At 51.6% G+C, this 27,244-nt stretch overlaps 1 protein-coding gene across 3 annotated transcripts in view; it reads right to left on the bottom strand.

Annotated features, from left to right (window-relative positions):
- Positions 1-23,449, bottom strand: part of LOC101903200 (translation initiation factor IF-2) — a 63,843-nt gene extending 40,394 nt beyond the window's left edge. The window contains exons 1-3 of one of the 3 annotated variants that reach the window (XR_009494719.1): positions 22,649-23,449; positions 21,797-22,073; positions 15,164-21,159 (exon numbers count right to left, since the gene is read on the bottom strand). The gene's annotated coding sequence lies outside the window, so the exon portion shown is untranslated. Of the gene's footprint in view, positions 1-15,163; positions 21,160-21,796; positions 22,150-22,648 lie in introns of those variants that run through there. The other 2 variants (XR_009494718.1, XR_009494717.1) reach the window with 2 other exon arrangements.
- Between the last annotated feature and the right edge of the window lie 3,795 nt (positions 23,450-27,244).

Below are 27,244 nucleotides of genomic sequence, written 5' to 3'. Positions count from 1 at the left end.
TCCCAGCAGCCGTAGCCACGTTCCAACAAGACGGCAGGAAAAACCAATCTCTCCTTAGCGCAGTCCTTTATAATTTTCTCCACTATGACAGTTCCCAGCCCTGACCAGGACATGTGGGGGAAGAGGGCACATTCCCACGAGATGAGCACTGCAAGGCGCCCCCGCCCAAGCCATACAGACCCTGCCGTCACCCCCTCCTGCTCTGGCCACACCAAGGAAGAACCCGACCACTAACTGCCATTATAAAGTCCCCCTTTCCCCATCTTTACTGTATGGTTCAACTCCTTTATAAAAAACATATTAAAGACATTTTGTGGTTTAGCAACTTGGGGACTCTAGAGCAACAGAAATGCCTCAGAAACCAGGCTGGATACAGAGACCTAAACACTGGACGTACCGGGCCCTTTTAATACCAAATCTCTGTTTTTCCAAAATAATGAGCAAGCTTGGTAAGGACCAAATGGAGATTTTGAAAATAAATATCTGGTGACTCTTCTCACGGAAAACCATTCCCAAGTGCAAACTCCAGAAAGGCTGCATACCTTTGAGATAAATTCACACACACACACACACACAGACAAAGACTATAACCAATACATTCAACCACCACGCTATAATCTATTTATAATCACTCTCCTAAACACTATAAATATTATAACTAATGTGATATATGTTGTGTGATTAAATGGGTGGATTAAAACACTGAATTTAAAAAGCCACAAAGAAAAAGATTATCTTCCATTATGCCACTTACAAGTCTTGTTCCATTGGCACAAATACCGATTTGACAACTATATCATTATGAAGGCAATGACTAAATGCCAAGATATTAGCTTTGTAATTTTCACCTGAAATCATTGTATAATCGTACTGGCTTGCTAATCTTTTTATTAGCTGTTTTTTTTTTTTTTTCTTGCTCTCACACACAGTAATAAGTTAATTTTTCCTCCTCCCAATTTTTATTTGGTAAAACAAGAAATTGGGTGAGTCAGAATAATATTCAAGAACACACACTTTTTTATCCTCTCTATACTTGGCAAGGATTTACATATAATTTGGTTGCAAATTCAGAAATCAAATTCTGCTTTACGTAAGGAAAATAACAGCATTCCTGTTGTTCTGTTGGGTATTTTTTAAGGTTTCAGGTTTGTAAAGTCTTTTTCCAACTCGCTATCATATTGGATTATTCAAAGTAAATAAATTTTAAAAGGGCGCTCACATTAGCAAAGAGGAAACATGGAAATTGACTTTGTTGGGTGAATATTCTGATGAACAGCTTTCTTGGAGGAAGAACCTGGTCTCTTGCTTGTGGGCTGCACCATGCCCGTGGTCAGATATTTGAAAAATAAGTCATAGGAGGGCTCTCGCTATACCAGGATGTTTATAGTATCAGCCTTATACAGTTATTTTTTCCTGATTTCTCCCAAGATGTGCCTAATGGGAATGCGGCCGGCCACTTCCTGCCGTGCCCAGCACAGCTTTCGGCCACAGTCCAGCCTCGCAAGGCCGGGTCGCTTGAGTTTGGTTTCCCTGTTCTTAACCTAGCGACACTTAATACTTTAAAATTTTCGGTGTCCAAAGCATTAGCAGGACTTGGTAAACAGATGCATTTAATCTAATTAAAGTAAGCAGGATGGAGTGTGAGTGAAAACTTACATGTTCACTTGGGTTTTAGACGTTCGACTTGCCCACCCCAAGGCTCTGATGCTTTAAAAACTAGCCCAGTAAACCGGAGGTGGCCGGTTTGTGGCCGCTCGTGGGTCAGATGCCACCCTTCCAGTCATCCCAGACAGTGCCCTTTTGGGCAGCCTCTGCAGAGCTCTGGGCACCGTGCGGAAAAGCAGCCCTGGCTCCCTGTTTTCTTTTCCCGTTTGCCTTTGTCACAGAGCAGTTTGTAGGTTTGGGATTCCATTTTGATCCATCTATTTCGTAATAACTTGTACCCTTGCTTTCTGAAGACTTCATTTTAACTCTCAATTATTTACCTGCAAACCTATTAGCATCAATTTACCTTAGGTAAGCTTTTTTTTTTTTTTTTAATAGAGGGGACAGAAGCCTTCAGGTGAGTAAAACAGTATGGTCTCAGGGTGGTTAAGGAAAAGTGAGCAAGTATCCATAGAAAGGATTCTTTCCTTCCAAACGTAAAGAAGCATTTTTCAGAACCTTTTGCTTTAGGTTACTTGGTTTTTGAGTTAACGAACAATAGAAAGGAACTCTGGGCACGGGACAAGCATCTCTGAGGGACAGAGCACAGGGCAGGATACTGCATTGGTAGCCAGCCCTCGTCCCCACAAAAAAAGCATGCTGGCAGGGCACTTCTGTGTTTTCTTTCTTTTTTAAAAAAATATACACACACAAAGAACAGACTCGGTGTGCCCGCTTCCGACAGTGATGCGCGGCTGACGGGCGGAGCGCCACACCACGCAGCCACCTGTCTGGTCAGAAAGCTTCTGTGAGTGGCTGTTTCATCGTATTAAACACACTTTGGAAATCTACATGTTCACGTCCGTAATGTCACCTGTGCGTGTGTATCAAAAAAGTCTATTAACCCCGAGGCCATTCTTTAAGGAGTTAATATTTTTCAATTAAAAGGAGAGCATCCAAAACCTAGAAGTCTAAAATAGGTGTGTGTTCGATCATGGATATAAATATGTGAATATACTGTATATAATACATATGTGTTAGTATGAGAAATTTCCTCTTACCAATGAGAAATTACAATGCATCTTTTCCATTCCAAAATAGTAAGAAGCACAAATCAGAAAATACGAATTAAAGAAGATGGGCCAGTATCCCTGGTTATATATGCATGTTTCAAATGCCAAAGCTATATTCCTGGCTTCCTATAAGGAATGAGAAAAAGCACAGCACAAACTAAATTTTTTAAAACATCAAAATTACCTTTCAAAAAGATGTGGGTGATGAATTTATGTATTTAGGTTGCTCAATTCTGCAATTTCTAAAATGGAATCATCATAAATTGGGAAATTAACATTTTTCTAAAGAATTTATTGTGTGGCTCATAGCAATTTTTTTTTTTTTTAGCAATTAAAGATATATTAGAATTTGAACTGTAACAGTTTCTGGTAGAAGGAGGTACTAATTTCCACAAGAACTAAAAGACATCAGAAAATCTGAAAAGAATTTCACTCCCTCAGTTTTCAAGGAATGCCTTCCTTTCATGGTTGAAAAGTATCGATTTTTTGGAAGTACTTTTCATATCTTATCAATACTTTGTAGGAGTCTGATAGTCATTATTAGTCATTATTCTTTTAGAATTATATCTAAGCAGAATTTAGCAATTAAGAATTGAAAGTAATTTTTAAAACTGTCAAATGTTTATTTTTTTTTAGTTTAAATAATGCTGAAATGCTAATGAAGATCATTATCGAATTCTTTTTCCTCCCCACAGACAAAATGGGAATTTTAATATCATTTCTTAGTCCTTCAGTGAGCTAGATAAATTATAACCCGTCTAGAATAAAGAAAAAAAGAAAGGAAAAAACCCTGATTTAGAATTCAGATGGTTTACTGCTAAATTGCAAGGCATAGCAGGAACTTGTTTTTTAAATAAAGATTTCACAGATTACATCTTTAAAATGACTACAGCAAGACCTAAACTGCCCACAAAATGAATCCATACAGAAAGAAGGACTTAGGGAATGGGAGTGTCAATTACAAATTGTTTGAAATTTGACCACACTGGTCTTATTTATTGAAATATTCCCATTTTTTTTTTAAACTCTAACATGATTTCACACAGCACAAGTACTTCACCTTATGCATAATGACAGTTTCATTTTCCTGACTATGTATAAATATTATAGTTTTTAGATCTGGTTAACAGAAAGATAATATTAAGGTTGGATTTTTCACATATGCCCTTTCTATAAAAAGTGAAAAAATGTCTCACCTAAATTTATCACTGCAAGACAAGATAATATTTAATGGCTGCAAAATAAAATACTAAAAAAGAAAGTCAGTGCTTTTGTTCTGTTTTGTTTCTTGCTATTTATAGAGCAACTTTTGGTGTAATTCCTAATTTTAAAGAAACACGAAGTTCATTTTTTTTTTTTAACCAAAAGAAAGAGGTCATGTAAGCAATCAGACAGTGGATGATATTAGACTTGAAAATAAGGGTCTAAATAATTTTTACATGATGAACATATATTTTTTAGATATATTTGAAAACAACCAGAGATGTGGACAAGCGTTTTCACGGCTGTGCCTGGCTTCCAACGATGTTCAGAGAGAGGGATTTTCAACTCCCGTCAATGTAGTTGCTAACGATTCAGCCATTCACCCGTTTTTCAGCTCTGTATTCTAAACAAGCTTCAAGATTCTGCTTCCAAAGTCCTTCCCAGACTCGGCGTCTGAGGGGAGGCTGTGGACGCAGGCACGGCCACCTCCTCCTCTCACTCACAACCTCTCCGAGATTGGCAGTCTCTCACACACACATTTCTAGGAGGACCCCAAGGCTCACCGGCAAACTTCTTGCGCTGGGAAAAAACTTCTCAGCGCACACCTGGATCTACAGATTCGGAAAAATTAACCAGCTGTAGCCAAAAGCCAAAACACTCAACCACCCGAACACAGCCTGCGAGAAACACAGAGCTCTTTGACGTGACAAGAAGACTTATAAATAAAATAGCCCCAAGGCAGACAGGCTGAACGAGCCTTTCAAGACAGCCTGTCGCCGCCTCAAACTTGAACATTAGAACATTAAAACATTGGCAGCATGAAGATAATATCCTGGGACGTGTGCATGTGCGTGCACACGCGTGGACTCCCATGTATGTGTGTGTGTCCACGTGTACGTGTGTGTGTGGGGACATAGGTTTTGCGGCTCTTACAGCTTGTGGGCTCCCCTGAGGTCCTGGTGGCCAGCGCTGAGCCCAGAGGAAGGGCAGGCCCTACCTGTATTTTGGGGGGGATCACTCGTATCACGACACATGTGCAAACACCAAAAGCCAGTGAAAACATAACCTGCTGTAGGCATGAAGGACAGACCTCAGATATAGAAAAACTTTCCCCGTAATTAAAAAAAAATTGTGTTTTGTGAATGGGAAACCAAGCTGACCTCGTTCGGCATAGTCAGGACTAAAGCGGCCAGGCCAGCTTCGGGCAGCGCGGCTAGGGCCCGGGGCCGGGGCGTGTTCTCCGGCCTGTAGCTCTGAAGCTGGGTGAGCCTGATCCCTCACAGAGGAGGTCAGGCTGGGGTTCACGCCCCAAATATCACTACCTAAGCCAGGCTGGGTGAGGCTGCAGACAGAGCCGTGGACCCTGGGATGAACGTGCCCAGGCACTCGGTAAAGATGCCAGGAAGAGGAGGGTCTCCAAAGCATGCAGTCCAATCCTCCAAATTGGGGGCCATCTTGCTGACAGGATTGAAGGCCTTGAGGGCACCAGGATGCTTCGTATCTTGTCCAGACTCTCCCCACGCGCAGCCCACAGCCGGCTCGCATCACCGCACAGGGTTTTTGATACAGTTCAAATCAACCAAAGCACCCCAAGCATTTAGTCAGTGCCAGGTATCACAAAACAGTTTCAGAAAGCAACGACTCAAAGTGAAGATTTTTGCTAAGGTAGCAGGATAGTATTTCGTGTGAGTGTGTAGCAAGCATCTCGTCACTTACAAGGCGAGTTCCGAACCCCGTCCCACGTGATCCTCACAGCCCGAGTGGCAGACAGAACAAGAATGGTCAAACCTCCTTAAAAACGAGAGAAACTGAGGCACACGTGGCTGGAACAGTGACTCTGGCCCAGCGTCACAGAGGCCACACACACTGCTTCGTTATTTTTGCTTTTTCTTTTTTAACAGAAAATATCACCGCCACCCCTTCACACTCATGCACACTCAGGCTTTTATATATGTGTGTGTGTGTGTGTGTGTATATATATATATGTATATATATATGTAAGAACAGTTCCCAGGAAAAACAGAGCTCCATTGAAATCTGGGTCCCAGGACTGCCTTAGCTGGCCAGCTTGGGCAATCTCCCGCCTTCCACAACCAGCTCTGGTCATCTGAGGCGTCCACCCTTCCCCGCCAGGTGCATCACCCTCAAAGCTGGGCTGGACCAACCAACATCCTGGTGTAAAATCGCACCCGAGCTGGGCCTGCCAGAGTCCTCGGAACAAAGCCGCCTCGCCTGAGCTGAGGGGTCAGAGTGCCCCCTGTTCACCATCCCTTTTGCTGGGGTGCCAACACCCCACAACCAGAGACTCCCCCACCACACAGCCAGGAAAGCGCCGAGCCCCCACCCAAGCCTTCCTTGGCTTCCGGCCCTCTGTGAACCCGGCAGGTCCCACCCCGTAGTCTCAATGTAAAAGGCCAAACGGGTGACGAGAACGGCCTGAGAGAACCTCAAAGCGAGCATCCCTAATGACCGGCTCCCCGTGGAGAGGCTCCAGGGGCAGCTCTTTTCTGGAGGGGTGGCCAAGGTCCCGTGCCCAGATGCCAGCGGTCTGCAGGGGCACATGCGTCCCCGTCAGATGGTTCCTGCTTCTCAGAAACGGGAAAGCACTGGGGAAACTGCCACGGTTGGGGAGGGGCCAGGACCACAGGGAAGGGGTAAAGAAAGAGGGAACCAGCTTTATTTGGGAAATGGTTGGACTGAAGGTGATGCCAGCAGGGCCAGTCGCCATGGTGTTGCCCTCTCCAGCAGAGACCTGCACCACGGGGAGAAGCTTCCTTAAGCGCCTGCCTCCTCCCGGGGCTCCTGGTACACGCTGACCCCACCAGATCACCCTCAGGACAGCAGGTCTTCCCCCAAAGCCAACTTCCATCTCAGAATATTGCACCCCACAAACGACCAGCTCAGAAACAAACTCAGCATTTTATAGTTTCCTCGGCAAAGCCAGGTGAACAAAACCCACAGAACACAATGAGGCACAGGCCAGAGGGTCTGGCTTGGCCAAGAACTTGAAGCCTCCGCCCTGTTCATTTTCAAAGGCAAAGTCTTCCAAGACTCCTTCCACTTGCTTTCTTTTTACACTTAATTACAAGAAAACAGGCTTAAAAAAGAAAAAAAGACAAAACGTTTAAAAATTTTTGAAAAAGGTTACAAGGCGCTAAGTCTCAAAAGCTGCTTGGGATAAAAATTATAACCCTGTCCAGCATTGGAGGAAAAAACAAAGAACGCAGGGGACAACGCTCAAGCTGAGTGTCACCTCAACTCCTTCAGCACGTCCTGCCTGAGGATTCACCTGGACCTGCCGGGGCCTCCGTAAGGCAGTGATTTGGAGGAGAAGGCAGGGCTGGGAGGGGTGGGGCCCGCATCCCAGAGCAGAAGCGTCGGAAGGTCCCTGTGTCCCCGCTGAGGACTCTGGACTAGGCCCTCCTGGAGCACCTCTGCTTTTCCGACGGCAGGATGCCCAGAGAAACCGAGGCGGGCAGAAAGGAAAACTTGGCACCGCAGACCCTCCTCCGCACCTCGGCGGGAGGCTTGCCGTCCCTAAAGGCCCTGCCGAGGCGCCTCCAGCCGGGCGCCGGCTGGACCGGGCTGCGGCCGCCTGGGGTCCGTCGTCGAACCGGCGCATCGGCGACCTGGGCGGGCAGTGGGGGCCGGGGCTATTCTCCTCCGGGCGGGTCCGCACGGCCCTGAGGCTGGGCGGCCTCGTACGCCTCCTCCGGGCGGGGCCAGGGCCGGGCAGATCTGGGGCCTGGGGTCCGCATCGGGTGGGGAGCGGGGCGGCGGCCGGGTCCACGTGGCTGGGGGTCCTGGAGTCAGTCCGGGGCGGGTCCGGCAGGCAAGGATCTGGGTCGGAGCAGGGGTCCGAGCGCCCGCCGGAACGGATGCGCGCCAGGGTCCCCAGGGCCGGGGTCGGAGGGCCTGTCCGAGTCCAGGTCCGAGGCGGGGCCGGGGTCGCGGCGGCGGCACGCGCCCCAATTAGCCGCGGGCTGGCGGCGGGGCGGCCCCATTGAGGGCGAACAAAGGGCGCGACCCTGGGGTCAGGGAGTCGCGGGCCGCCGGCCGCTGCCCGGTGGGCCCGCCTTGTTTACTCTGCCCGAGCGAAGCGCACAATATAGTGACTAAAGCGGATTAGAGGGTCGCGCCCCGGAGGCCCCGGGACCTCCCAGCCGGGCGCCTCCCCACCAGCCCTTCCCCGGGTCCTCCGCCGCCTGGGCCGCCCTGACCGGCGCAACCGGCGGGGATACGCAGGCCGCGGGTCAGCGCGCGCGGGCGGCCATCCGAGGGGCCCCGGGGCCCGGCTCACCTGCGCCCCGTGGCGGCCCGGGAGGGGGTCACTCTGGGAACCGCCCGCCCCTCCACCGGGCCTTGTAAACCAACCTCGGGCAGGGAGTCATAGATTTCCCGACCCTTTCCAACACTGCTGGTCCGGGGAATTCATTTAATTCATTTTATGGGACAGCAAATGGCACTTGCTTGAAGGCTGATGTTTTTAGATGCAAACACGGACAGCGTTTCTCAGGTCACACCATCCTGCAGCGTGAGGGTTAAAAAAGAAAATGCCCTGCCTCTTGTCTGGGCACAGAGATGCACCGCCCAGCAGCAGGTGACTTAAGGCTGCAGAATAACATACATTTTAAAAATAATATGTTGAGGTAGAGAAGTCCTGGGAAGTACAAGCTGGGGGGAAAAATCACCTTTTCTTTCTTTCTTGTAAAAGAAAGCACATGAGTGTATAAATAAACCCTAAGATTTCCACCCAACGACCACAGTGTATCATCTGGCATGCTGAATTCAAGATCTGTGTTCTCCAGATAGGAACTTGCAGGATCTTTTTAATCGCCCTCACAAAACAAGCAATAGGAGCAGAAAGCACAAACTCAAAATCAAGCAGAGTCTAACCATGGGGGGGGCGGGGTGGGGAGGAGGTCATTGGACCAAACATCCAAGAATAAGAACGCCTTTCCCCCACTTCTTGATGCTGTTGTTTATGGGGACAAAAATACTTCTTAAGTTCAAACAAAATCCTAGTTGACATTTTTATGCCTTAGCTGTTCAAGTATATATGTTTCACTAGGAAACTCATATAGGATTTGATTAATAAGCTATCAACATACAAATCTTTTATAAGAGAACGAATACTATTTACTGACTATACATATTTGTTGACCTAACGAATATTTCTGCTACATGCCATCTATCCACAACTATTGAAGGAAAATATGCCATTTGTCTAGATTTCTACTCACAAAACTTTAAAAATGATTTTTCCTTGCTTATAAAAATACCACATGTTTAGAGAAGGCACAGCCTAATCTAAAACATAAGTAATTTAAAAGTAAAATATGAAGATAGACATTTTAGAGATAATTTTAGTAATAAGAAGTATAAATAATCCAAGTCTAAAATACAGGGGAAAAGGAAAAGTCACCTATATGCCATTATGTAGAAAATAATATTCAGTTGCATTTCCTTCCCAACAGTGAACATATGCATACAATATTAATGCATAATTTACATACATATTTACTGTTTGGGAAATATTGGCTCCCATATGTCCCTACGCGCTGACAAACTCTTTGTCAACAGTATTTTAACAGTGACATAATTAATATTCCATTATACTGTTAAGTGATAATTCACCCCAGAACTCCCTATTATTATTACAAGAACTTCAGTTCTTGCTAGTATTTCTGTACCGTAATTAACACTATGACCAATGACCTTGCCTGTGAAGTTTGTCTGCGGTATGGGTTGTTAACAAATCTCTTCATGATCCATTGTTAATCTGACGTTGAAGCCACAGCGTTATCTGAGGGGGTCAAGACAGAGCTACGGAGACTTCACGGTAGCAGCAATGAACTCACAAATTCTGGAACTTTCGCCTGATGGGTTTGTGGGACCAGCTGAGGCACATGCCTGATTGCAACACAGCGTTTGGGAACTGTGCCCTTGCATGAAAGCTCTGGCCTCTGTGTGCCTACCGAGTCACTTGGCACTAACCGCCATCCACTTGGTGAGTTTAGGTCAGGACCAGAGAGCTGAATACCTTGGAAACATTATCTCAACAGCTCTGTCGAAATTTTGCACATCTGAGGAGTGCTTTGGCCCGAGGTGCTTTCTTTGGGAGAATTCAAACCTCAGGCCTGCTTTTCAGCACTGCCTGCCGCGGGGTGCCTGCCGTCCTCCCAAGACCCAGCCCTGATCAGCTCGGAGGAGGCCCGGCCGAGCTGCTGGCCATCACCACCATGGGCACCGTGGGAGGCTGTGTTTTCGGCCGCTTGCCTCTTGTCCCCGAGGCCCTAGGAGAGGCTGGGCTGTGCCCTGGGGCCTCGCTGGCAGCCTGGCCTTCTGCTGACACGGCTCCCAGGAGGGCAGGGGAAGGAGCCCCGGGACCACAGAGCCGAGGTCTTCTCCCCAAACACCAGGACCTGCGTGAAGGAGGTGGCCTGGAGCTGGGCGCTGCCACCGGAAAACAGAAACACAAAGAGGCCAGGTGGCCCCAGCCCAAAAGTGCCGTGGAGGCATCGGAAAGTAGATGCTACGACTAGGCAGAGAAGACAGGCTTGAAGGAAATCTGTGGACATGTGACCAGAGCTTCCATGGGTGCTGAACGATTTCTCCCTGTCGTGCCTTTTCCTGCATCTTCCAATTATTGCTTTCAAAATAGAAAGGGATCCTATTGCTAATACAACTATTATAAGTCCAACCAACAGAATTCATCTTAAGACTAAGATAAATGATTACTACTACTCAGGGGTTGAACATAAACAATAAGAACCATACACTGTTGCCAGGCAAGTTTTCAGGGTGATAATGCTGGGTCGCGTGTCTCTAGCACTTTGCCCTTTAGAGAAACGCTTTCAAACAGAAAATGAAAGCTGGCAGCCTTGCTATGCAAATACTGGCCACCGTGTGATTAATTCTCGCAACAACCCTTGACAGGGAGCAGGGAAGGACACCTTCCTCCTCTTCAATTTGGGAGACTCAGGGGTGGAAGAGCCAAGTTAAGAGCCCCAAGATTTGAATGGAGGCTCAGAGTCGCCGCCCCCCTCCCCACCGCCCCCACCCTACTGTCCCTCTGGCAGCTTCTGGGCCTCCATCTTAGCACCTTCCTGCAGGGGAGATATTTTTCCCAAGGATCCAGTGTGTTTCCCGTTTTTTCCATTATTTTTCCTCATTACTGGAGGTGGTGCCTATGGCCGGGGCGGAACTGCAGTGAATGAAGATTGTGTTGGGTTTGCTCGAAAACAATAGTATTTGCACAGGATCCAATTATCTCGAGAGGTGTGTTGCAGCGAAGTGGCCTGGCAGAGGTGTGACAGCGTCTCAGAAAGGCAGGGGCTGTCCTGTTTTCATATGATGACACTATAGCTGAACGCCGCACTCCTCCTGGGAGGGAAAAACATGCCTGTGCCCCTCTGGGGCTCGAGTTCACCCCGAAGAACTCTCTCTGCCTGCGTGGGCACACGCCTTTCCCTACCGGACTTTGTTGAAGTGGGCCATTTCCAGCCCCTCGATAACAACGGATGGGAGCAAATCCATAAATCAAATACATTTGATCTTTGGTGTCTTTCTTTCAAAGGGAGTTAAAAGGCAAACCAGAATGCTGTTTTCTACTCTAAAAGGCAATTTCTAAATTTGGATTTTGAAAAAAAAAAAAAAAATTTTGTACTCCAGCTTGAAAATCCAGTGGCCCTCAGAAGGCAAGTAAGCTATACCACTCTGTGTGAAAATCATCTTAACTGGTTTAAAATACATCAGAACGAAAGGGTGTGAGCTGACCATGAGTCTCCCATCACGTACAATCTGAGAGCAGAGGTGGGCTGTGTGCTCCATCCTGAGAGCGGGCTGGGCCCAGAGGCCACGGTCAGTGATCTTTAAGAGAGAGTCACCAACATCGGAGGGGCCAAACAGGTCCAAGCTTGTGATATTCCAAAGCCATCCTCAATTTGTAGATAAGGTTTAAGTGATACAATAAATAAATTACAAAATGTCACCCACGGGTAAGGTGAATACATCGGAGACATCTATTTCCTCCAAGAAAAAACGTCTGGCTCTTGGCTTTTTAAGCTGTCAGGAGATGGGCACATTTTCACAGGACCCTTTCTTTTACTTCCCCTTGTTAACCAGGGCACAGCAAACCATCTCTGCCTTCTAAAATAAAAACACATGCACTTTAATTTCACAAAGAAAAGCCAACATGCAGAATCTCTGCACAGATCATTTTTAAATTAAAGAGAGACAGGGGAGACTGTTAACTGTGTTTTATACCTTTTGTGTGTGTGTGGGGGGGGCAGTTACCTTCTCCACGTGTTAATAATTTAACTGTCAAATCACAACAAACAGCTAATTCCATTTCTGAGATGCCAGGATTGCAACCTACAAGGGGAGATTTTAATTGTAACTGCTAAATAGCAAATGCTGACAGAAGTCCTGTTTTCAATCCCCAGACAAGGCTGGGACATGACTAATTTATTTTATCTTATCCATCTATCTGTGCACAGGATTAAAATATTTATATCAGTCTGTTCACTTTAAAACATGCAGTGCAGGCACCAGCTTCAGGGCCACTCCTTAATTTTTCACAGTTTTGGCTTTTCATTGTTTCCAGAAACGCACATTCCCTGCGTGGCGAATACTCTCAAATGCTGATGGGATCTTTAAGTCACAAGGACCCAGTCCCAGAGCCACACAAATGCCCCTGGCCACGCTGACGGCGACAGAGCTGTCCTGACGCCTCTGTCCCTGGAGATGCCAACGGAATCACGCAGGCCTGAGCCCAACTTCGAGAGGAAAGCTTGCCTCTGGCCGGGGTGGCTGATGGAAACCAGAGCCTGGGAACCTGTCCCGGCCAGGTGGCCAGGTGGGCAGCGGGCAGCAGGGGGTTAAGCAGTGAGTGGGGAAGGTGCAAACAAAAGGCCTTGGGCAGGGCAAACCGGGCTGCAGGGCCCAGCCCGGACAGGCGCAGACACAGGGAGCTCTGTCTGCCCGCCCGCTGCCCGGCACTGTGACTAACCGCCCCACTATTGTGCCCTGAAGCCAGCCCTTTGTACCATCCCCCTGGCGTCTGGGACCGAGGCCGAGGAACCTTCCTTGCCCTGGAAACTTGCAGCCTCGACACCCATTCTTTCAGCTCTTGGAGCTGCTGGGGGCATGACTAGCCAGTGGCAGCGTCCTTTCCCTGGTCAAGAAGGGATATCAGCAAAAAAAAAAAGAAGCAGAAAAACCAGTCTCCCCAACTCTGGGGGAGGGGAGCCCTGGGGACCGCTAAACTTGCCCTGCCCAGTGCCATGGCCCTTCCCGACACGCGGCCACTGAACCTTTGGACTGCGGAGAGTCCCTCAGAACGAAGATGTATGTGCAAAATACACTCTGTGATACAAAACCGGGGGTGGGGAGAGCAGGGAAGGGAAAATATCCCATTAATAATTTCATATTAATTACACATCGAAATACATTATTTCGGATGTATATTAAAGAAGTCGTATTATTAAAGTGAATTTCACCTGTCTATTTTTACTTTTGTAAAAATGTGGAACATGTTAAATTACAGATGTGGCTGCCTTGGCAGCTCACACGATGTTTCCATCAGACAGAGCTGCGCTGGGCTGCGGGTACGGGGGTCTGGGAACAGGCCTTGCCTGCAGCCCGCTTCCTCCTGGGCAGACAATGAGGACCCCACTGTCCCGCCCCAACCAGGGACAACCCTTCGCCCAGCGGCCAGGAACCCAGGCCCTCACGGCCTCACCTGACCAGCCTGTGTTCACTGACTCGAGGATGGGTCTTGCACACTCAGGTGTCTGGGACTCCTTTGTAAAGCACGTAAGTGTGCATAGGAACACGCACACGCATGCTCGAAGGCCCTGACTCTCCACTGCAGGCCGTGTCACCTGTGCCAGCTGGCGTTCAGAGAGAGTCGGTTCACAGGGCACCCAAAGGCCCCCAGAGCTGGACATCTGACCCTTTGCTCTGAGACAGGCCAGACTCGCCCAAGGCCCCATCATGACTTTCCTGGATTCAAGTACTTTTGCTTTCATGGCTTCTTCCTCCATAAATATTAACAATTATATTTTATGACTGCATTGGTATCAAGAACAATATAACCCACACTGAATTCATCATTATGTGTTCATTATTGCTATAGTCATTTTTTTTTCTCCTGATTAAAATTAAAACATATTTCTGAACCCTGGGCACGGTGCTTGCCTGGACCGTCACTCCGAGCACCCTTGACCACTCAGTGAACAGCGTCCTCACCCGCAGAGGTGCGCCGGCCTCTCTTTCTGCGTTTGGGACTTCCCTGCCACCCTTCCAGTGACCAGATGACCCTCTAGAATTCCTTCCTTAAGTCCTGCCCTGGATGAATGGCTTGTGAAGTCCCCACTAGACACCAAAAACCTTTCTACATTATTTTTAAAGCACAAATACTGATCATGAGCAAGGCCCAGGATCGCAGCATGACTGAAGGCCCCAAGTCGGTGAGAACCAAGCCCCCCCATTCCCACCCAGCTCAGTGCTGGGGTCCCTAACCGGGTGCTCTGGGTGCCACATTCACCACCAAGAGACGAGCCCACTAAATATGTGATGGCGACCCAAGGGGTGACTGTTAGGGTGTGCAGCAGGCCACCACCAGCCAGCTCTGGGCACCCATGCCGTCCAGGCCTCACACCCCCGTGTGGGACCCAGCCTCTGGAACTGGGGTGAGGAGGCCACGCTTCTCAGCCCCTCTCGGAAGGAGGCATCTGAAGCTCTAGCCACCCACCCCTCCTCTGGTGCCACCGTGCAGGGCCTGGGCCACCCTGTTGGGGAAAATGGTGCAGGAGATGGTTAAAATTCTGCATCCTTTTTGCATCCGCCTCCAGAGGAAGCGCTGCTTTTTTTTCTCTCTCTCTCTCTCAAGCAAGAGGAGAAAAAAAAAAAAAAAAAAAGCTGAGAGCAGCAATTTGCAGGCCTTGGGATGTTTTTCTCCTTGACAGCCCTGGGCCCCGCCTCGCTGGGCCTTCCTCCGGCCAGAGCGGCCACAGCGCGGTCTGCAGCCGCTGGCCGGCCCCATGCACGCGCGGCCTCCCTGCAGAGCCGGGCCGGCAGGGCAGGCGGGAGGGAGGCAGCGATGCCTGGCACTGCCCGGCTTTGTGGCCGCGTCCTCTGCCCGCCTCCCCTCCGCCCACCCCGGGCCTGCTCCGGGCTGGCCGCGCCACCCGCGGCCTGCCGCTGGGCCACCCTGTGCCCACCCGGGGGTCCCTCACCTTCTGGGCCCCGGCCTCCAGGCCTTGGGTCCTGCTGGCGCCCAGGGTGCCCGGCCACGTCCTCAGTGTCGCCGCCGCTCACCCCACCCGGCTGCCCGCTCTCGGCGGCGAGCCTGGCACAGCGCCAAGCTGCCTGGGAGCCCGGCCCGGGCTGGGGAACTTTCCTGTGAGGGTGTGTGTGCGGGGAGGGGCGGGGGTGCGCTGGTGCCAGGGGACAGAGAGGCCCAGATGCCCGCCGGCCGCCCCCCACCCCGGCCCCCGGCCCCCGAGTCCCATAAAGGCACAGACAACACGAGCGGTTTAGTCAAAACAGTCATGTACGGGAGCCGGCAAACAAACAAAAGCCCTTATTTATTTATTTAGTTCACACACTCAGATGAGGAGACGCCTTTTGTGCACGTAATTTCACACACACCAGAAAGGGGGCGATGCCACCATGCTCCCCGCAGCCCAAGGCCCGCCCGGACAGCCCGCCTGGCCGGAGGAATAATTGCCTTGCCTGGCCTGGGCATTTCCATATTTAAATTGGGCAGTAGCGTATGATTAATTAAGAAGGAAAAAAGGCAAAAAGGGAAGAAAAGCAGTGGGGGTGGGGAGCCGGACGTTCTGGGCGGCACAACGTGCCAAGGTGCCCGCGGAGGCTTAACTCCTCCCATGCCAGGCCAGGCCCGGTGCGGAGGCGGCTGCAGCAGGCGGTGGCAGGGAGGGGTCCCGGCCTGGGGTGGGGCACGCCCTCGGCTGACCTTGAGCCACCCCAGCTTCAAAGGCGCCCGCAGAACATCCTCTTCCTCATTTTCTCTTCCCGAGCGGCTCGGCTCTGTGCCGGTGGCGAGGAGGGACGCCCCAAAGCCCCCGGCAGGGCACTGGCCTGTGAAGAGCCTGGGACCACTTGTCCTTTGCTCTCGGCACCCTGACCCTCCCTATCGACATGCAGGCTGCAGTGAGGCCCTGCCCGCTGTGAACCCCCCCACATCCCTCCACACTCAAATGAGCCCCCTCCCCAGGGCTGCCCCAAGGCCCTTCTGTCCCCTACAGCAGTGGCCTGCTCTGAGAATGGGGCGGGAAGCCTTGCCACCCTTCTGGAAAGAATCACAAACTATGTCTGAGAGCTGAGAAAGACCACATTCCTGGAAGCAGGTGGTGGGCCCCCTGGATCCCTGATTTAAGGTCCAGCCATCACCAAGGTTCAACCCTGCCCCTTGCCAGCTGTATGGCCTTGGGCAAGTTATCTGGCCTGTCTGGGCCTCCGTTTGCCCATCTGTAAAATGGGGGTGATAGCAGTGCCCACTGCGCCTGCCCCACGGGGCTGAGGAAGAGAAAGGGGAGCTCCCAAATTGGCACAGAAGCTGCCAGAGTCCCCAGACCCTCTGCCCTTGAGGTGGACGGAGCCTGGAGCCGGAGCAGCCTCGGGCAGGATGCTCCTCAGCCCAGGAATAAATCCAAAACAGCCCGAATCCACTCTGGAAGTGATGAAGTTAAAGGCCTGGAGCTGGGAGAGCAGCTGGATTATGCAGGTGGGGACGAGCTGACGGCAGAACTCCTTCCCAGCTACAATCAGAGGAAGCAACACGCTGCTCTCTCTGAAGACGAAGGAAGGGGCCACAAGCCAAGGAATGTGGGCACCTCCAGAAGCTGGAAGAGGCCAGGAAACAGATTCTCCTCTGGAGCCTCCAGAAGAAGGCAATCCTGCCCCCACCTGATTTGAGGCCCGTGAGACACTGCAGACTTCAGCCTCCATAACCTCTGACCGCTTGAGCCATCAAATCGGTGGACTTCGTCACGGCAGCACCAGGAAACTGACGCCCCACCCTGCCCCCAGCATGTCCAGATGCCTCCGAAGGAGACCCTGAGGATGCGGCCCATACGCAGCGCTGGGCAGCACTGGGCTGGGGTCAGCAGATCTCACCCCTGCGCTCAGGAGCCTTCGAGCGGTTGGCCGGTTGCCCTGAGAGCCCTCCTTGCCCAAGGGGCTATAACCTCACCTCCCGGCTCACCTCTTCCTCCTCCCCACCTCCTCCTCCTCTCCACCTCCTCCTCCTCCCCACCTCCTCCTCCTCCTGGTCACCATTTACTGCATGTTGCCCACGAGTGGGCACCTCGCTAAACCTTGTCTCATTTCACCCCCAGCCTAACAGCCTCTGGGTTCTAGGCAGCCTGGACCCCCAGATCCTCCCAGGAGTCTGCTGGGGAGAGGAACCGCTTCCTGCTTCATCATCACGGACGTGGTCTTCTCAGCACAGGACAGGCAGGAAGCCCCTGGCCAGTGCCTCTGGCCGCGTCTGTGAAGGGGGCCGGTCATAGCCCCTCACGGGGCAGCCGTGCTGTGTGCGCTCACCACTGCCCGGTCGAGTCAGCTCCGGCGAGGGCTGAGTCTAAAAGTCAAAAGAGGTCCAGCAGGCCCTCCCCTCAGTACTGTTGCTGTGCAGGTGCTGGGGGCTGAGCCCCTGGCCAAGGTGGAATTTCAGACAACCTCCAAAGGCTTCTGGAACCTGAAAGTCTCTCCTAACAGCCTTCGATCCCTTAGGAAATAAGCCCCAACGGGCACACAGACATTCCCCAAACAACACGAAAAACCGGAAATAATTGGGAATAACCGAAGTGTCCAGTAATTAGGGGTTAAAGAGCTTCGGGGCTTCCCCAGGTGCTCAGTGGTAAAGAATCCCTCTGCCAACGCAGAAGACACAGGAGACGTGGGTTCGATCCCTGGGTCAGGAAGATCCCCTGGAGAAGGAAATGGCAACCCACTGCAGTATTCATGCCTGGGAAATCCCATGGACAGAGGAGCCTGGCAGGCTACAGTCCATGGGATCACAAACAGTCGGACACAACTGAGTGACTGAGCCCATAAGGAGTTTCATCAATAGAATATTAAACGGTCATTAAAAATCAACTTGCAGAAAAGTATCTTCTGACTTGGGGAACGAGTTGTGATAAAATATTTAGTGAAACAAGCAGAAGACAAAATGATACATATAATCAGATGCTAAGATGCTCATTCTGCTTAAAATTACGTTTCATAGAAGCTAGATGAAGTGCTCCCACTGGCTATTTCTGAGGGTGGTTTCACAGGTGATTGAAGACTTCTTTTCTTCTTTTATGAGGATTCAAAATGTTCTAAAATTAGCATGTAACATCAGTGATGGAAAAAAAAATCATTGCAGGAGAAGAGTCATGCTCCTTCAACAGAGCTGCCGGCAGGCCCTCCCCGGCCCTCCGCACGCGGCAGGAACACGTGCAGGGAGCCGGGCCAGCTTGGGGCGGGGGGAGGGCGGTCTGTGGCCTCTGCCACACAGGGCCCCGCACTCAGCAAGGCCCCGCATTCCGAAGGTCCCGTACTTGCTTTAATGCTCTGCTGTCACCGTCCTGAAATCCTTAACACTTTTAAATTTTAATTTTGCACTGGGTTCTGCACTGGTATCAGGAAGTAAAGAATCTGCCTGCAGTCAAGAGCCCAGGTTCAATGCCAGGGTCGGGAAGGTCCCCTGGAGAAGACAATGACAACCCACTCCAGTGTTCTTGCCTGGAGAATCCCGCGGACAGAGGAGCCTGGCGGGCTGCAGTCCACAGGGTGGCAAAGAGCCGGACACGACCGAGCGACTAACACTTTCACTTTCACCGCACCGATGTAGCCAGCCCCAGCGAGGAGCCTGGGGCCTCCAGAACCTGGCGCTTGCTTTCCAGTTTCCTGCTCGCAGGCAGCGGCCAGCTTTCTGTCCTCGGTTTGTCTTACTCCCCACTCTGTGACCCCTTCTCTCCTGCTTCTCCTTGCTGCACACACTACTGGCAAAAAAGGGAAACAGGGCTCTGTTTTGCAGAAACATGCATTGATCGTGTGCAGTGCTTTCCCTGGAGACTGAAAATCAGCATCTCGCCAAGTTTTTAGGACCTTCTTTCCGGGTGTGTGTTTTCCCCAGGAAAACCAAATGCCTCAGACCCAGAACCACTGCTGCAGTCCTGTCTCCCTCTGGTCCTACCAGTGAAGGCTCCTAAGAGCTTTCTAGGAGGCTTCCTCTGACAGCTTCTACAGAAACACTGCTAAAGAGGTAGTGAGCTGCTCACCCCTGGGGGCATTCAACAGAGACTGCACAGCCAGCAACAGGAGCATTGAAGGAAACAACCTTCTCTGGACAGCAAGTTAGCTGAGAGAGACTCATCCTGGTGTTACCATTGCACAGGGCACCCTGCAGCTTCTCAAGGCAGGGCCCATATCAGACTCATCGCTCGACCCCCTGTATTCAGCACAGGGCTATAAACACAAAGAAGTGGCTCGGTGATGGTTTCTTTAGGGGTGAGAAAAGAAACACAAAAAGTGGGGAGAGGCAAGCATTTGAGAGTTGATACGAGATTTGAGAGGCTGCCCCAGAAGTAGGTGCAGTCTTAGAGAAGCAGGAAGCCACAGTCCACCTCAAATAAGAGCAGCTAGATTTACCGGGTGCCTCCGCATGCTCGAGCCACGCTGAGTAGTCACACGGCTGTCACAACTCTCCCCCAGGATGCCACTGAATCAGAACTGCTATTTAGCCCAATTTATGAGTGAGGAAGTTGAGGCTCAGAGAGGTGAGATTACTGGCCCAGGGTCATCCAGCCATCACAAGACAAGGGTCTGAGTGCAGGCCTGCCTCACAAAAGAGCTGACCCTTCGTTGCAACAATAAACCCAGGCTATCTTAACCAGCAGCAGCAGCGGCTTAATTGCCCGGGATGTAAGAAAGTTCAAGTTCAGGTTCACTTTCTGCATCCTGCCTCTCCTTCCTCACTTGCAGGGCCCAGCTCGAGTGGACAGGCAGGTTGTCCAGGGGATCTGGGGCCAGGGTAAATTGGGTACTTCGGTTTAGAAAGATTTTAACCTCACAACAGCTCAATTAAGCATTTCGGGTCTTAAAGAGACAAACCAGCTTCAGCCAACTGAATGACTCAGTATATGGAAGTGACTCCTTCGAGATGAGAAATAAATGAGGCACAAACTCCCCCATCCCTGCACCCCAGATCTACAGGGCTTCCTTGTCATAGCTTGGGGCTGGGGCTGGGTTCTCTAAGAAACCTGCCCCCCCCCCTCAAACACTAAACAGCTCACGGGGGCACAGGAGCTGCAACCCAGAAGGCCACAGGCTGGCTGCACCCCAGGGATGCGTTTCCTCTGTCCTGCATTTGGGGTTTTCAGATGCAGGGCATTCCGTGCACAAATCTAGATTTCCTTCCCCCAAAGAGCCAGAAGCTCTGGAACCATAGGCTTTTACCCACTGGGCAGAGTTGACGCGAGGCCTCCTCTTAGGGCAGGTCTGGGCTCTTTGTTCCCACCGTCCCCCGAACTCTGCACTGCACCCCACCTGATCTCTGTAGACTGTCCACTCGAGGCCCCTGCTGGAATGTCCAGGGTGCCGAGGGCGGTGACCGGTCCAGCCCCCGGCAGGCCCAGGCCTTTTCCATTCATGGCCTTCTGTGAAGGGGACACTGGGGTCCAGGTGTCCTGGGGATGGAGATGACCTTAGCTATGGCCTCTGGAAGGTTGGGAACTGACCCACGGGCAAGAGCAGGCCCAGTCAGGCCTTCCCTGCTGGGGTTTGGAGGATCTGGCCTGGGACAGGGGGAAACGGGGGTAGTCAACCTCAGAGCCTCAGAGGCCGGGCGCTGCTCTGGGGGTCTAGGACGCTCTGCCACCACCCACAGCCTAGGTGTCCCCCAGGGATCAGGCCACTCACAGGAGGCCTTGTCTCAGGCAAACGGAGGAGGAAGGTGCAGAGAAATTGGCCCGAGGGGGCCTAGGCCTGTGGGCAGAAGCCAGTGGGGGCACAGTGTCCCCAGCCCTGCTTCCCGTGGACAAGGCCCCACAGGGCCAGGCCGACCCCTCCCCTCAGGCCCTGACCACGCTGTGAGGTTGTGTCCCCCAAACCTACCACCACACGTGGCACTGACGCTGCCTCGGCACAGCAGCCTCCCGGCAGAGAACGGTGTGGGGGGCCGCTGGTGGCGGCTGGGGGTCCACTCCGGAGGGTCACCCTGGAGGGCCACAGGGAGGCAGCTCAGCAGAAGGGGAGGATCAGAAGCCCCCCAGGACCCCCTGGCATGGCAGTGGCCGGGGTCAACAGGGCAGGGGTCCAGGGCTATGTCCCCCTGGCTACGGGGGTCTCTTATCCCACAGGCCCTGATCTGCTTGCAGCCTCAGGCTGGCCCGGACCTGGGGGGTGGGGGGTGGGGGTGCTTAACACCTGAAAGCTGGAGCGGCAAGGTGCCCCCTCTTTCTACTTCAGCAACGCGGGTGGGGGTCGAGCAAGACCGGAGGGCAGAGAAAACCATAGCGAGCTTCTGTCCCCTTTAAGAGCCCTGATGGCCGCCGCCCAGACTCAGCGGCCGAGGGGGTGGAGGGGGGGACGAAAATGTCGGGAAAGATTCCCTTCCGAACTTCCCGAGTCTTTGTTCGCAAGGCCAGGGCGGGCGGCTTCGCTGGGCGGAGGGCCGCGGGCTCGGCCGTGCGCTCCATGGCGGCCACGGTCACGGCGGCGCCCCCCGCGCCCGCGCCCGCCCCCCGGGCGCCCCCTCCCGGCCCGATCCCCAGCCCCAACCCCGGCCCAGCCCCGGACCCCGGCGGCCGCGGGGGGCGCCGAGGGCGAGGGCGGCAGAGCCGGGCGCCGCTTACCAGGTCATCCCCCGGTGCCCCGCGGTCCCGCCGGAGTCAAGTTCACGTCCGGCCTGCGCACGGTCCGAGGTCCAGGCGCGGCCGGGCCGAGCGAGGCCGCGAGAGGCCGCCGGCCCCGGGGCACGCCGCACCCGGCCCCGCGGCGCCGCTGTCACCCCGGTTCCGCGACCCCAACTTTGCGCACAGTCGCGGAGCTGGAAGTTTCCGGGCTTCGCGGGGCTCTGGGCTGGGTTTCAGCAGCGTCGTCTGAGCTTGGCAACAAAGAGGGAGCGCAGGCCTGGAGAGGGGAGGAAAGAAAGAAATACGATGGGGAGACGCCTGGCTACTCAGAAATCTCCAGGACCTGAAATTCCACCCAGAAGCTGTTTTGGGATGTTTTTTCCCAAGTGGTAAACAACCACCCCCAGCTCAGGGCGGGGCTGTTTCCAGGGCCCCTGGTGCCAGGGCTGAGGCGCCTTCCTCGGGCACCTGCCTATTTTATCACCCATGCCAGTGCATCCTGGGCAAATTTTTGGCGGGGGGTGGGAGGTGGGGAGTGAGGTGGCCCCAGATTTTCCCGGAAGGTGGTGGACCCCAGCGCAGCAGCAGCAGGCCTGGGCTCTGAGGAGCTCCCTCCTGTCTGTCCCCCCAGCACGCTGGCTAGGTCAGCTGCTGCAAGCAGCTCCCTGTGCTTCTGTCTGAGAGCAGGGGGACAGCTGGGATGCAGGTGCCCAGAAGAGGACCTGGGCTCCACACAGGGTTCAGGGTCCTGCCCACCTGCTCCGGGCCGCGTGTGCGGTGAATGTAGGACCGTCTTTGCCCTCTGGACAGCTGTCCTGGGCAAGGCAGGAGGGTTCACAGGCTTGCCCTCACCTGGAAGCTCAGGCCTCCTCTTCTCGGGAGCTCCCTGGCTGCTGGCACCATTCTCTGCCCTTTGGGCTCTGCTTGGCAGGGTCCTGGGGACGTGTCTGGGGCTAGAAGAGGCAGCCGATGTCCCCATGCCTGGGAACCTTCTGAGTGGCCAAGCCCAGTCCCGTTAAGGGCCATGTGAGCCCTGAAACAGGAGCAGAGGGACATGGAGCATCCATTGTCACTCGGCCTTGGGATATTCGAGCCCTGTTTGTCCGTTTGTCTGTCTTTCCCAGGAAGACGTGTTCGTAGAGAAAACAGTCCCTGGCCCACTATTCCAGAGCTCTGTGAGAGGCTGCGAGAATGGGGCGGGTTGTTCTTTTAAAGAAAAATAGGCAAGGGGACTGTGGAGACAGGTTGGGGTTGGGGGGGTATGTTGTCTCTTGTCCCAGGAAAGTGGGTATTCCCTCCAAGCGTCAGAGAACTTCTCCCCGCAGTGGATATTTGCCCCCAATGCCCCTCCTCCACCAGTGACTTCTCAAATGCGACCCTTTGCGGAGTCAGTCCTGGATGTCCACAAGCCGGTCACGGAAGAGGCTGCTCATGGGGCCACCTGGTGGGTGCCGCCCATTCATCTGGAAACTTCAGAGCTTGACGTGGATGCAGTGGTGGCAGAGGTGGGCAGGTCAGCCTGGGGCTGCCCAGGGCGGCGTGTGGAGCGGGTGTTTAGAGCCTCGGGCATTTGTCAGCTTACGGCCCTAGGCGGCCGGTTCACCTCCTGCAGTACCTGCAGTTTGCCTCATCTGGAAAAGAACCCACCTACCAATGAAGCCCAGGAACCTTCCCCAGAAGCGGTGTTTTCACAGGACCAAGCATTTCTCCCCAAGACTTAGTTGGTCAGCCCCACACTCCAGCAATGCGCTGAAGTTCCACCTGGCTCAGTATTGAGGTGCATCCTGCAGTAGGTATTTCTCATTGACACGAAAGCCCCTTGCTCAGAGGCCAGGTCCTTTCTAGGGGTGGGGACAAGCTGCCTGTTCTCTCCCCAGCATCCTCACTGGGGGCTCCACTCCTGAGCTGCAATCACTTTGCGTTTCCAAGACTAAAAAATGCACCCATGACTGCATGGCTTCCTGAAGCTTGAGCCCACCCATTTGCTTTCAAATATGTGGTCGCTGGTGGTCAGCTTGTTCCCCAAGGGGGCATCACCTTAGCTTGGCCAAAAACTGCCAAGATCTTGTTTATGGGTATGTAGCCTGCACAGTTATGCTCAATGCTCTGCTGTCCCTGTCTTACATTTATTTGTTAATCAAATTTTAAAAATTTAAGTATAGTTGATTTACAATGCTGTGTCAATTTCTGCTACACAGCGAAGTGACTCAGTTATACATATGTTTATGTATATATACACACGCATATATATATGCTCTTTTTTTTACATTGTTTTCCATCATGATTTATCAGGACCTTGTTGTTTTTAAAATTCCTAATCCTTTTTGAACAAGGAGCCTCGCATTTTCATTTTGCCCTGGCTCCTGAGCTGTTGCCTACTTTGCCTGTTGGCTAACAGGGTCATAAAGTTAAGGGCGAAAAAAAGAGATGATTTTTATATTTGTTTTATTAAATTTTGTATATAGAAATAATTTCAGATTCTATCTAAACAAGATAAAATATTTGAACGAAAGATCATTGTAGGAAAAATGTCCACCTTGAAGAGCCAGAACATTGTTTCGGAAAACACTGCAGTTCTGAGAGTTGGAACCATCCGCGTTCAGCCCCTAGCTCTGCCACGTGGGTGCATGTAGGACTCAGGGCCTCGGCTGGCGTGTGCCAGGGGTGACAGCTCCTGCCTGTGGAGCGTCTGAGGAGCCAGGATGGTGGGAGAATTTGGCAGAATATCTGGCACATATCAGATACTCAATAAAAATACCCTGGATCGTCTGTCGTGTTATGTCATTTGACATGAAAGCTCAGGTGAAATTTGACTAGTTTTAATAAGAGTATATTTTGTGCCTTCTTGTTATAAAATTAATACAGGTGACACTGTGCACACACACACACAGAAAGTACGCATGTCCCTCTTAATCCTTTTAATTGAAAGCCACCTTTGGCCACTCACACTACGGTTTATTTCTTTATATAAATTGACACACAAACACACTTCGCGTTTTAAAACTTAGCTTCGATTGGAGAATAGTCTCTTTACAATGTTGTGCTAGTTTCTGCTGTACAGCAAAACGAATCAGCTCTGTGTACACCTGTACCCCCCCTTTTTGGACTTCCTTCCCATCTAGGTCCCCACAGAGCGCTGAGTTCCCTGTGCCACACAGTCAGCTCTCATTAGTTGCCTATTTTATACACATAGTATCAGTCGTGTATAGTCCTATAGTGTAATAGTCAATGCTGATTTCCCGATTCATCCTACCCCCCTGCACTTCATTTAGAAATTGTTTTCTTTGACTCCATCGACTTGTTTTTAAATGGGAACCATGAGGCCCCGCAGAAGAATCCAAGCACAACGAACGGCCCCCGCACTGTGAACTGAAGCCACGCTGAGCCTGGTTCAGCGCAGCTTCACACACGGGTGCGAACCCCTAGTTTCTACTGCCCCCTGCTCCCAAGGACCATAAATTGTGGCATTTACAGTCACCAAAGTGCCGGGTGATACAAATTCAACGTCACAAAATGTCCTTAACCTGCTGCTGCCTCATCTTTCCCATTTGTGACTTGGTTTAAAAAAAAAAAAAAAAATTTTTTTTTTTTTTTTTTTTTTTTTTACAGTTTCAGGCTCTTATTTTTAATTTCTGCAGTCTGTTGTCGAATCTGCTCAGTCGAGGAGGGCAAAGAAACCCATTCAGTCAGGTCTCCTCCTCGGCACCTTTGTGAGGCCAGCTGGTTGGAGGGGAGAGGCCTGATAGGGGAGGGGATCCCAGCAGCTCTAAACTCAGGCAGAGCCTTGAGCTCAGAGGAACGCATGTTCACCTGCTCAGCCCAGGTGACCGGTCCACCCAAACTGCAGTAGATAGTAAATCGCACGATACCAAGAGCAGACAACAGGCACAAGAAAAACACAGCACGTGACCCCCAAACCCACGCTGCATTCATGAGCAGTTTGGGTTCCAGAAGCTCCTGGGAGCTGAAACTTAAAGGCAGTAGGAACCCAGGCGATGGATCAAATCTGAGCTGCCGGGGGCTACCAACGGGGTGACTCTGGGCAAGTTACTTCTCCATTCAGTGTCCCCAGCTTGGAGGGAGTGGGAGTGATAAACAATAGCCCCAGCCTCCTGGGGCCTCAGGGGCAGGGCACTGCTGTTCATTCGCTGGTACCGGGTCTGCCACCCCTCGGCCCCTCTGCAGACCTCCCCAAGGAGGACCTCTGGTAGCAGGGACAGTGGCACCGGGGCAGAGACCAGAACCCCCACCTGCCCTTGCCCGCAGCAGCAGGGAAGACTGGCAGACTTGCAGTGGGGAGGGCTTGGAGTCACAGGTTCCTGTCACTCCAGACAGCAAGGTCTGGCTTCCCGCTCACCCAGGCTGGCCCAGGGAGCCTGCGTCTCCCTGCATGCATAGTGCCCAGTGGGCATGGCAGCCCTCAAGAATAACCCAGCACAGAGCCTGGGCCAAAGGGGTGGGGCAGAGAGCCCCACCCTCACACTCCCATCGCCACTACTGCCTTCCAGGCAGTTCCCTTTCGCTGGACCCGGGCATAGTCACTGTTCTGTCCCAGAGCGCAGCCTGGTGTCCCTGGGCCACTACAGCTGGAAGAAGGCACAGGAGATGTATTTGTTTTTTATTTGATCTGTTTATAAAAAGGAAAGTGTTTGTTGTAGAAAATTTGGAAATATAGAAAAGCACAAAAAAGAAAACAAAAATTACCCATGAGATAATTACCAGGTACATTTTGTTGAAAGTCCTTCTGATGTATTTCCAAACCACATATGTGTATGTACTCCGTGAGTGTGTGTGTGATCACAGTATGGGTTATCTCAGAATCTTTTGGTTTAATATGCTTTGAGTGTTTATGTCATTAAATTTTATTCTTTCCAGAATTTTAAAAATGAAACTTAAATACCGTTGATTTTTTAAAAATCAGCTTTACTGAGGTTTAATTTCTATGCAATGAGACCCTTTTCACTTCGCTGTTCAATGAGTTTTTACAAACGTTTTCATCCCTCTAAGCACCATTACAATCAAGAAAGAAAATACCATCACCACAGAATATCCCCTGGCAGGCAATCTTTGCCTCCTTGGGCCCAGGCAACCACCGATCTGAATTCTACCACTACAGATGTTTTACCTTTATTTACTATAAGTGGGATCACAGAGTGTGGACTCACACAGCCTAGTTGACATTCGTCTGTCAGTATGTCCGTCAGCAGCTCACTCTGTTGACTGTTTTATTTTAACCCATTATATGCCCATCACAGCTTGTTTACCTGTTCTGCTGTTGCAGACAACCGAGCTGTTTCTGATATTCTGGCTGTTGGGAATAGAATTATTATGAATGCTTTTTTAACAATGTCGCTGGCACAGGTTAAGGACCGACGTCACATGGGCACAGCCTGTGTACTGCCTGCCTGGAGTAATCCCAAGAGCCGTGTAGTCATCCATCTTATACTG

This window comes from Bos taurus, chromosome 5 (assembly GCF_002263795.3).
Source record: "Bos taurus isolate L1 Dominette 01449 registration number 42190680 breed Hereford chromosome 5, ARS-UCD2.0, whole genome shotgun sequence".
Taxonomy (NCBI): Eukaryota; Metazoa; Chordata; class Mammalia; order Artiodactyla; family Bovidae; genus Bos; species Bos taurus.
The sequence above is the reverse complement of the archived record's forward strand: the minus strand, read 5'-3'. Positions and strand labels throughout refer to the sequence as shown.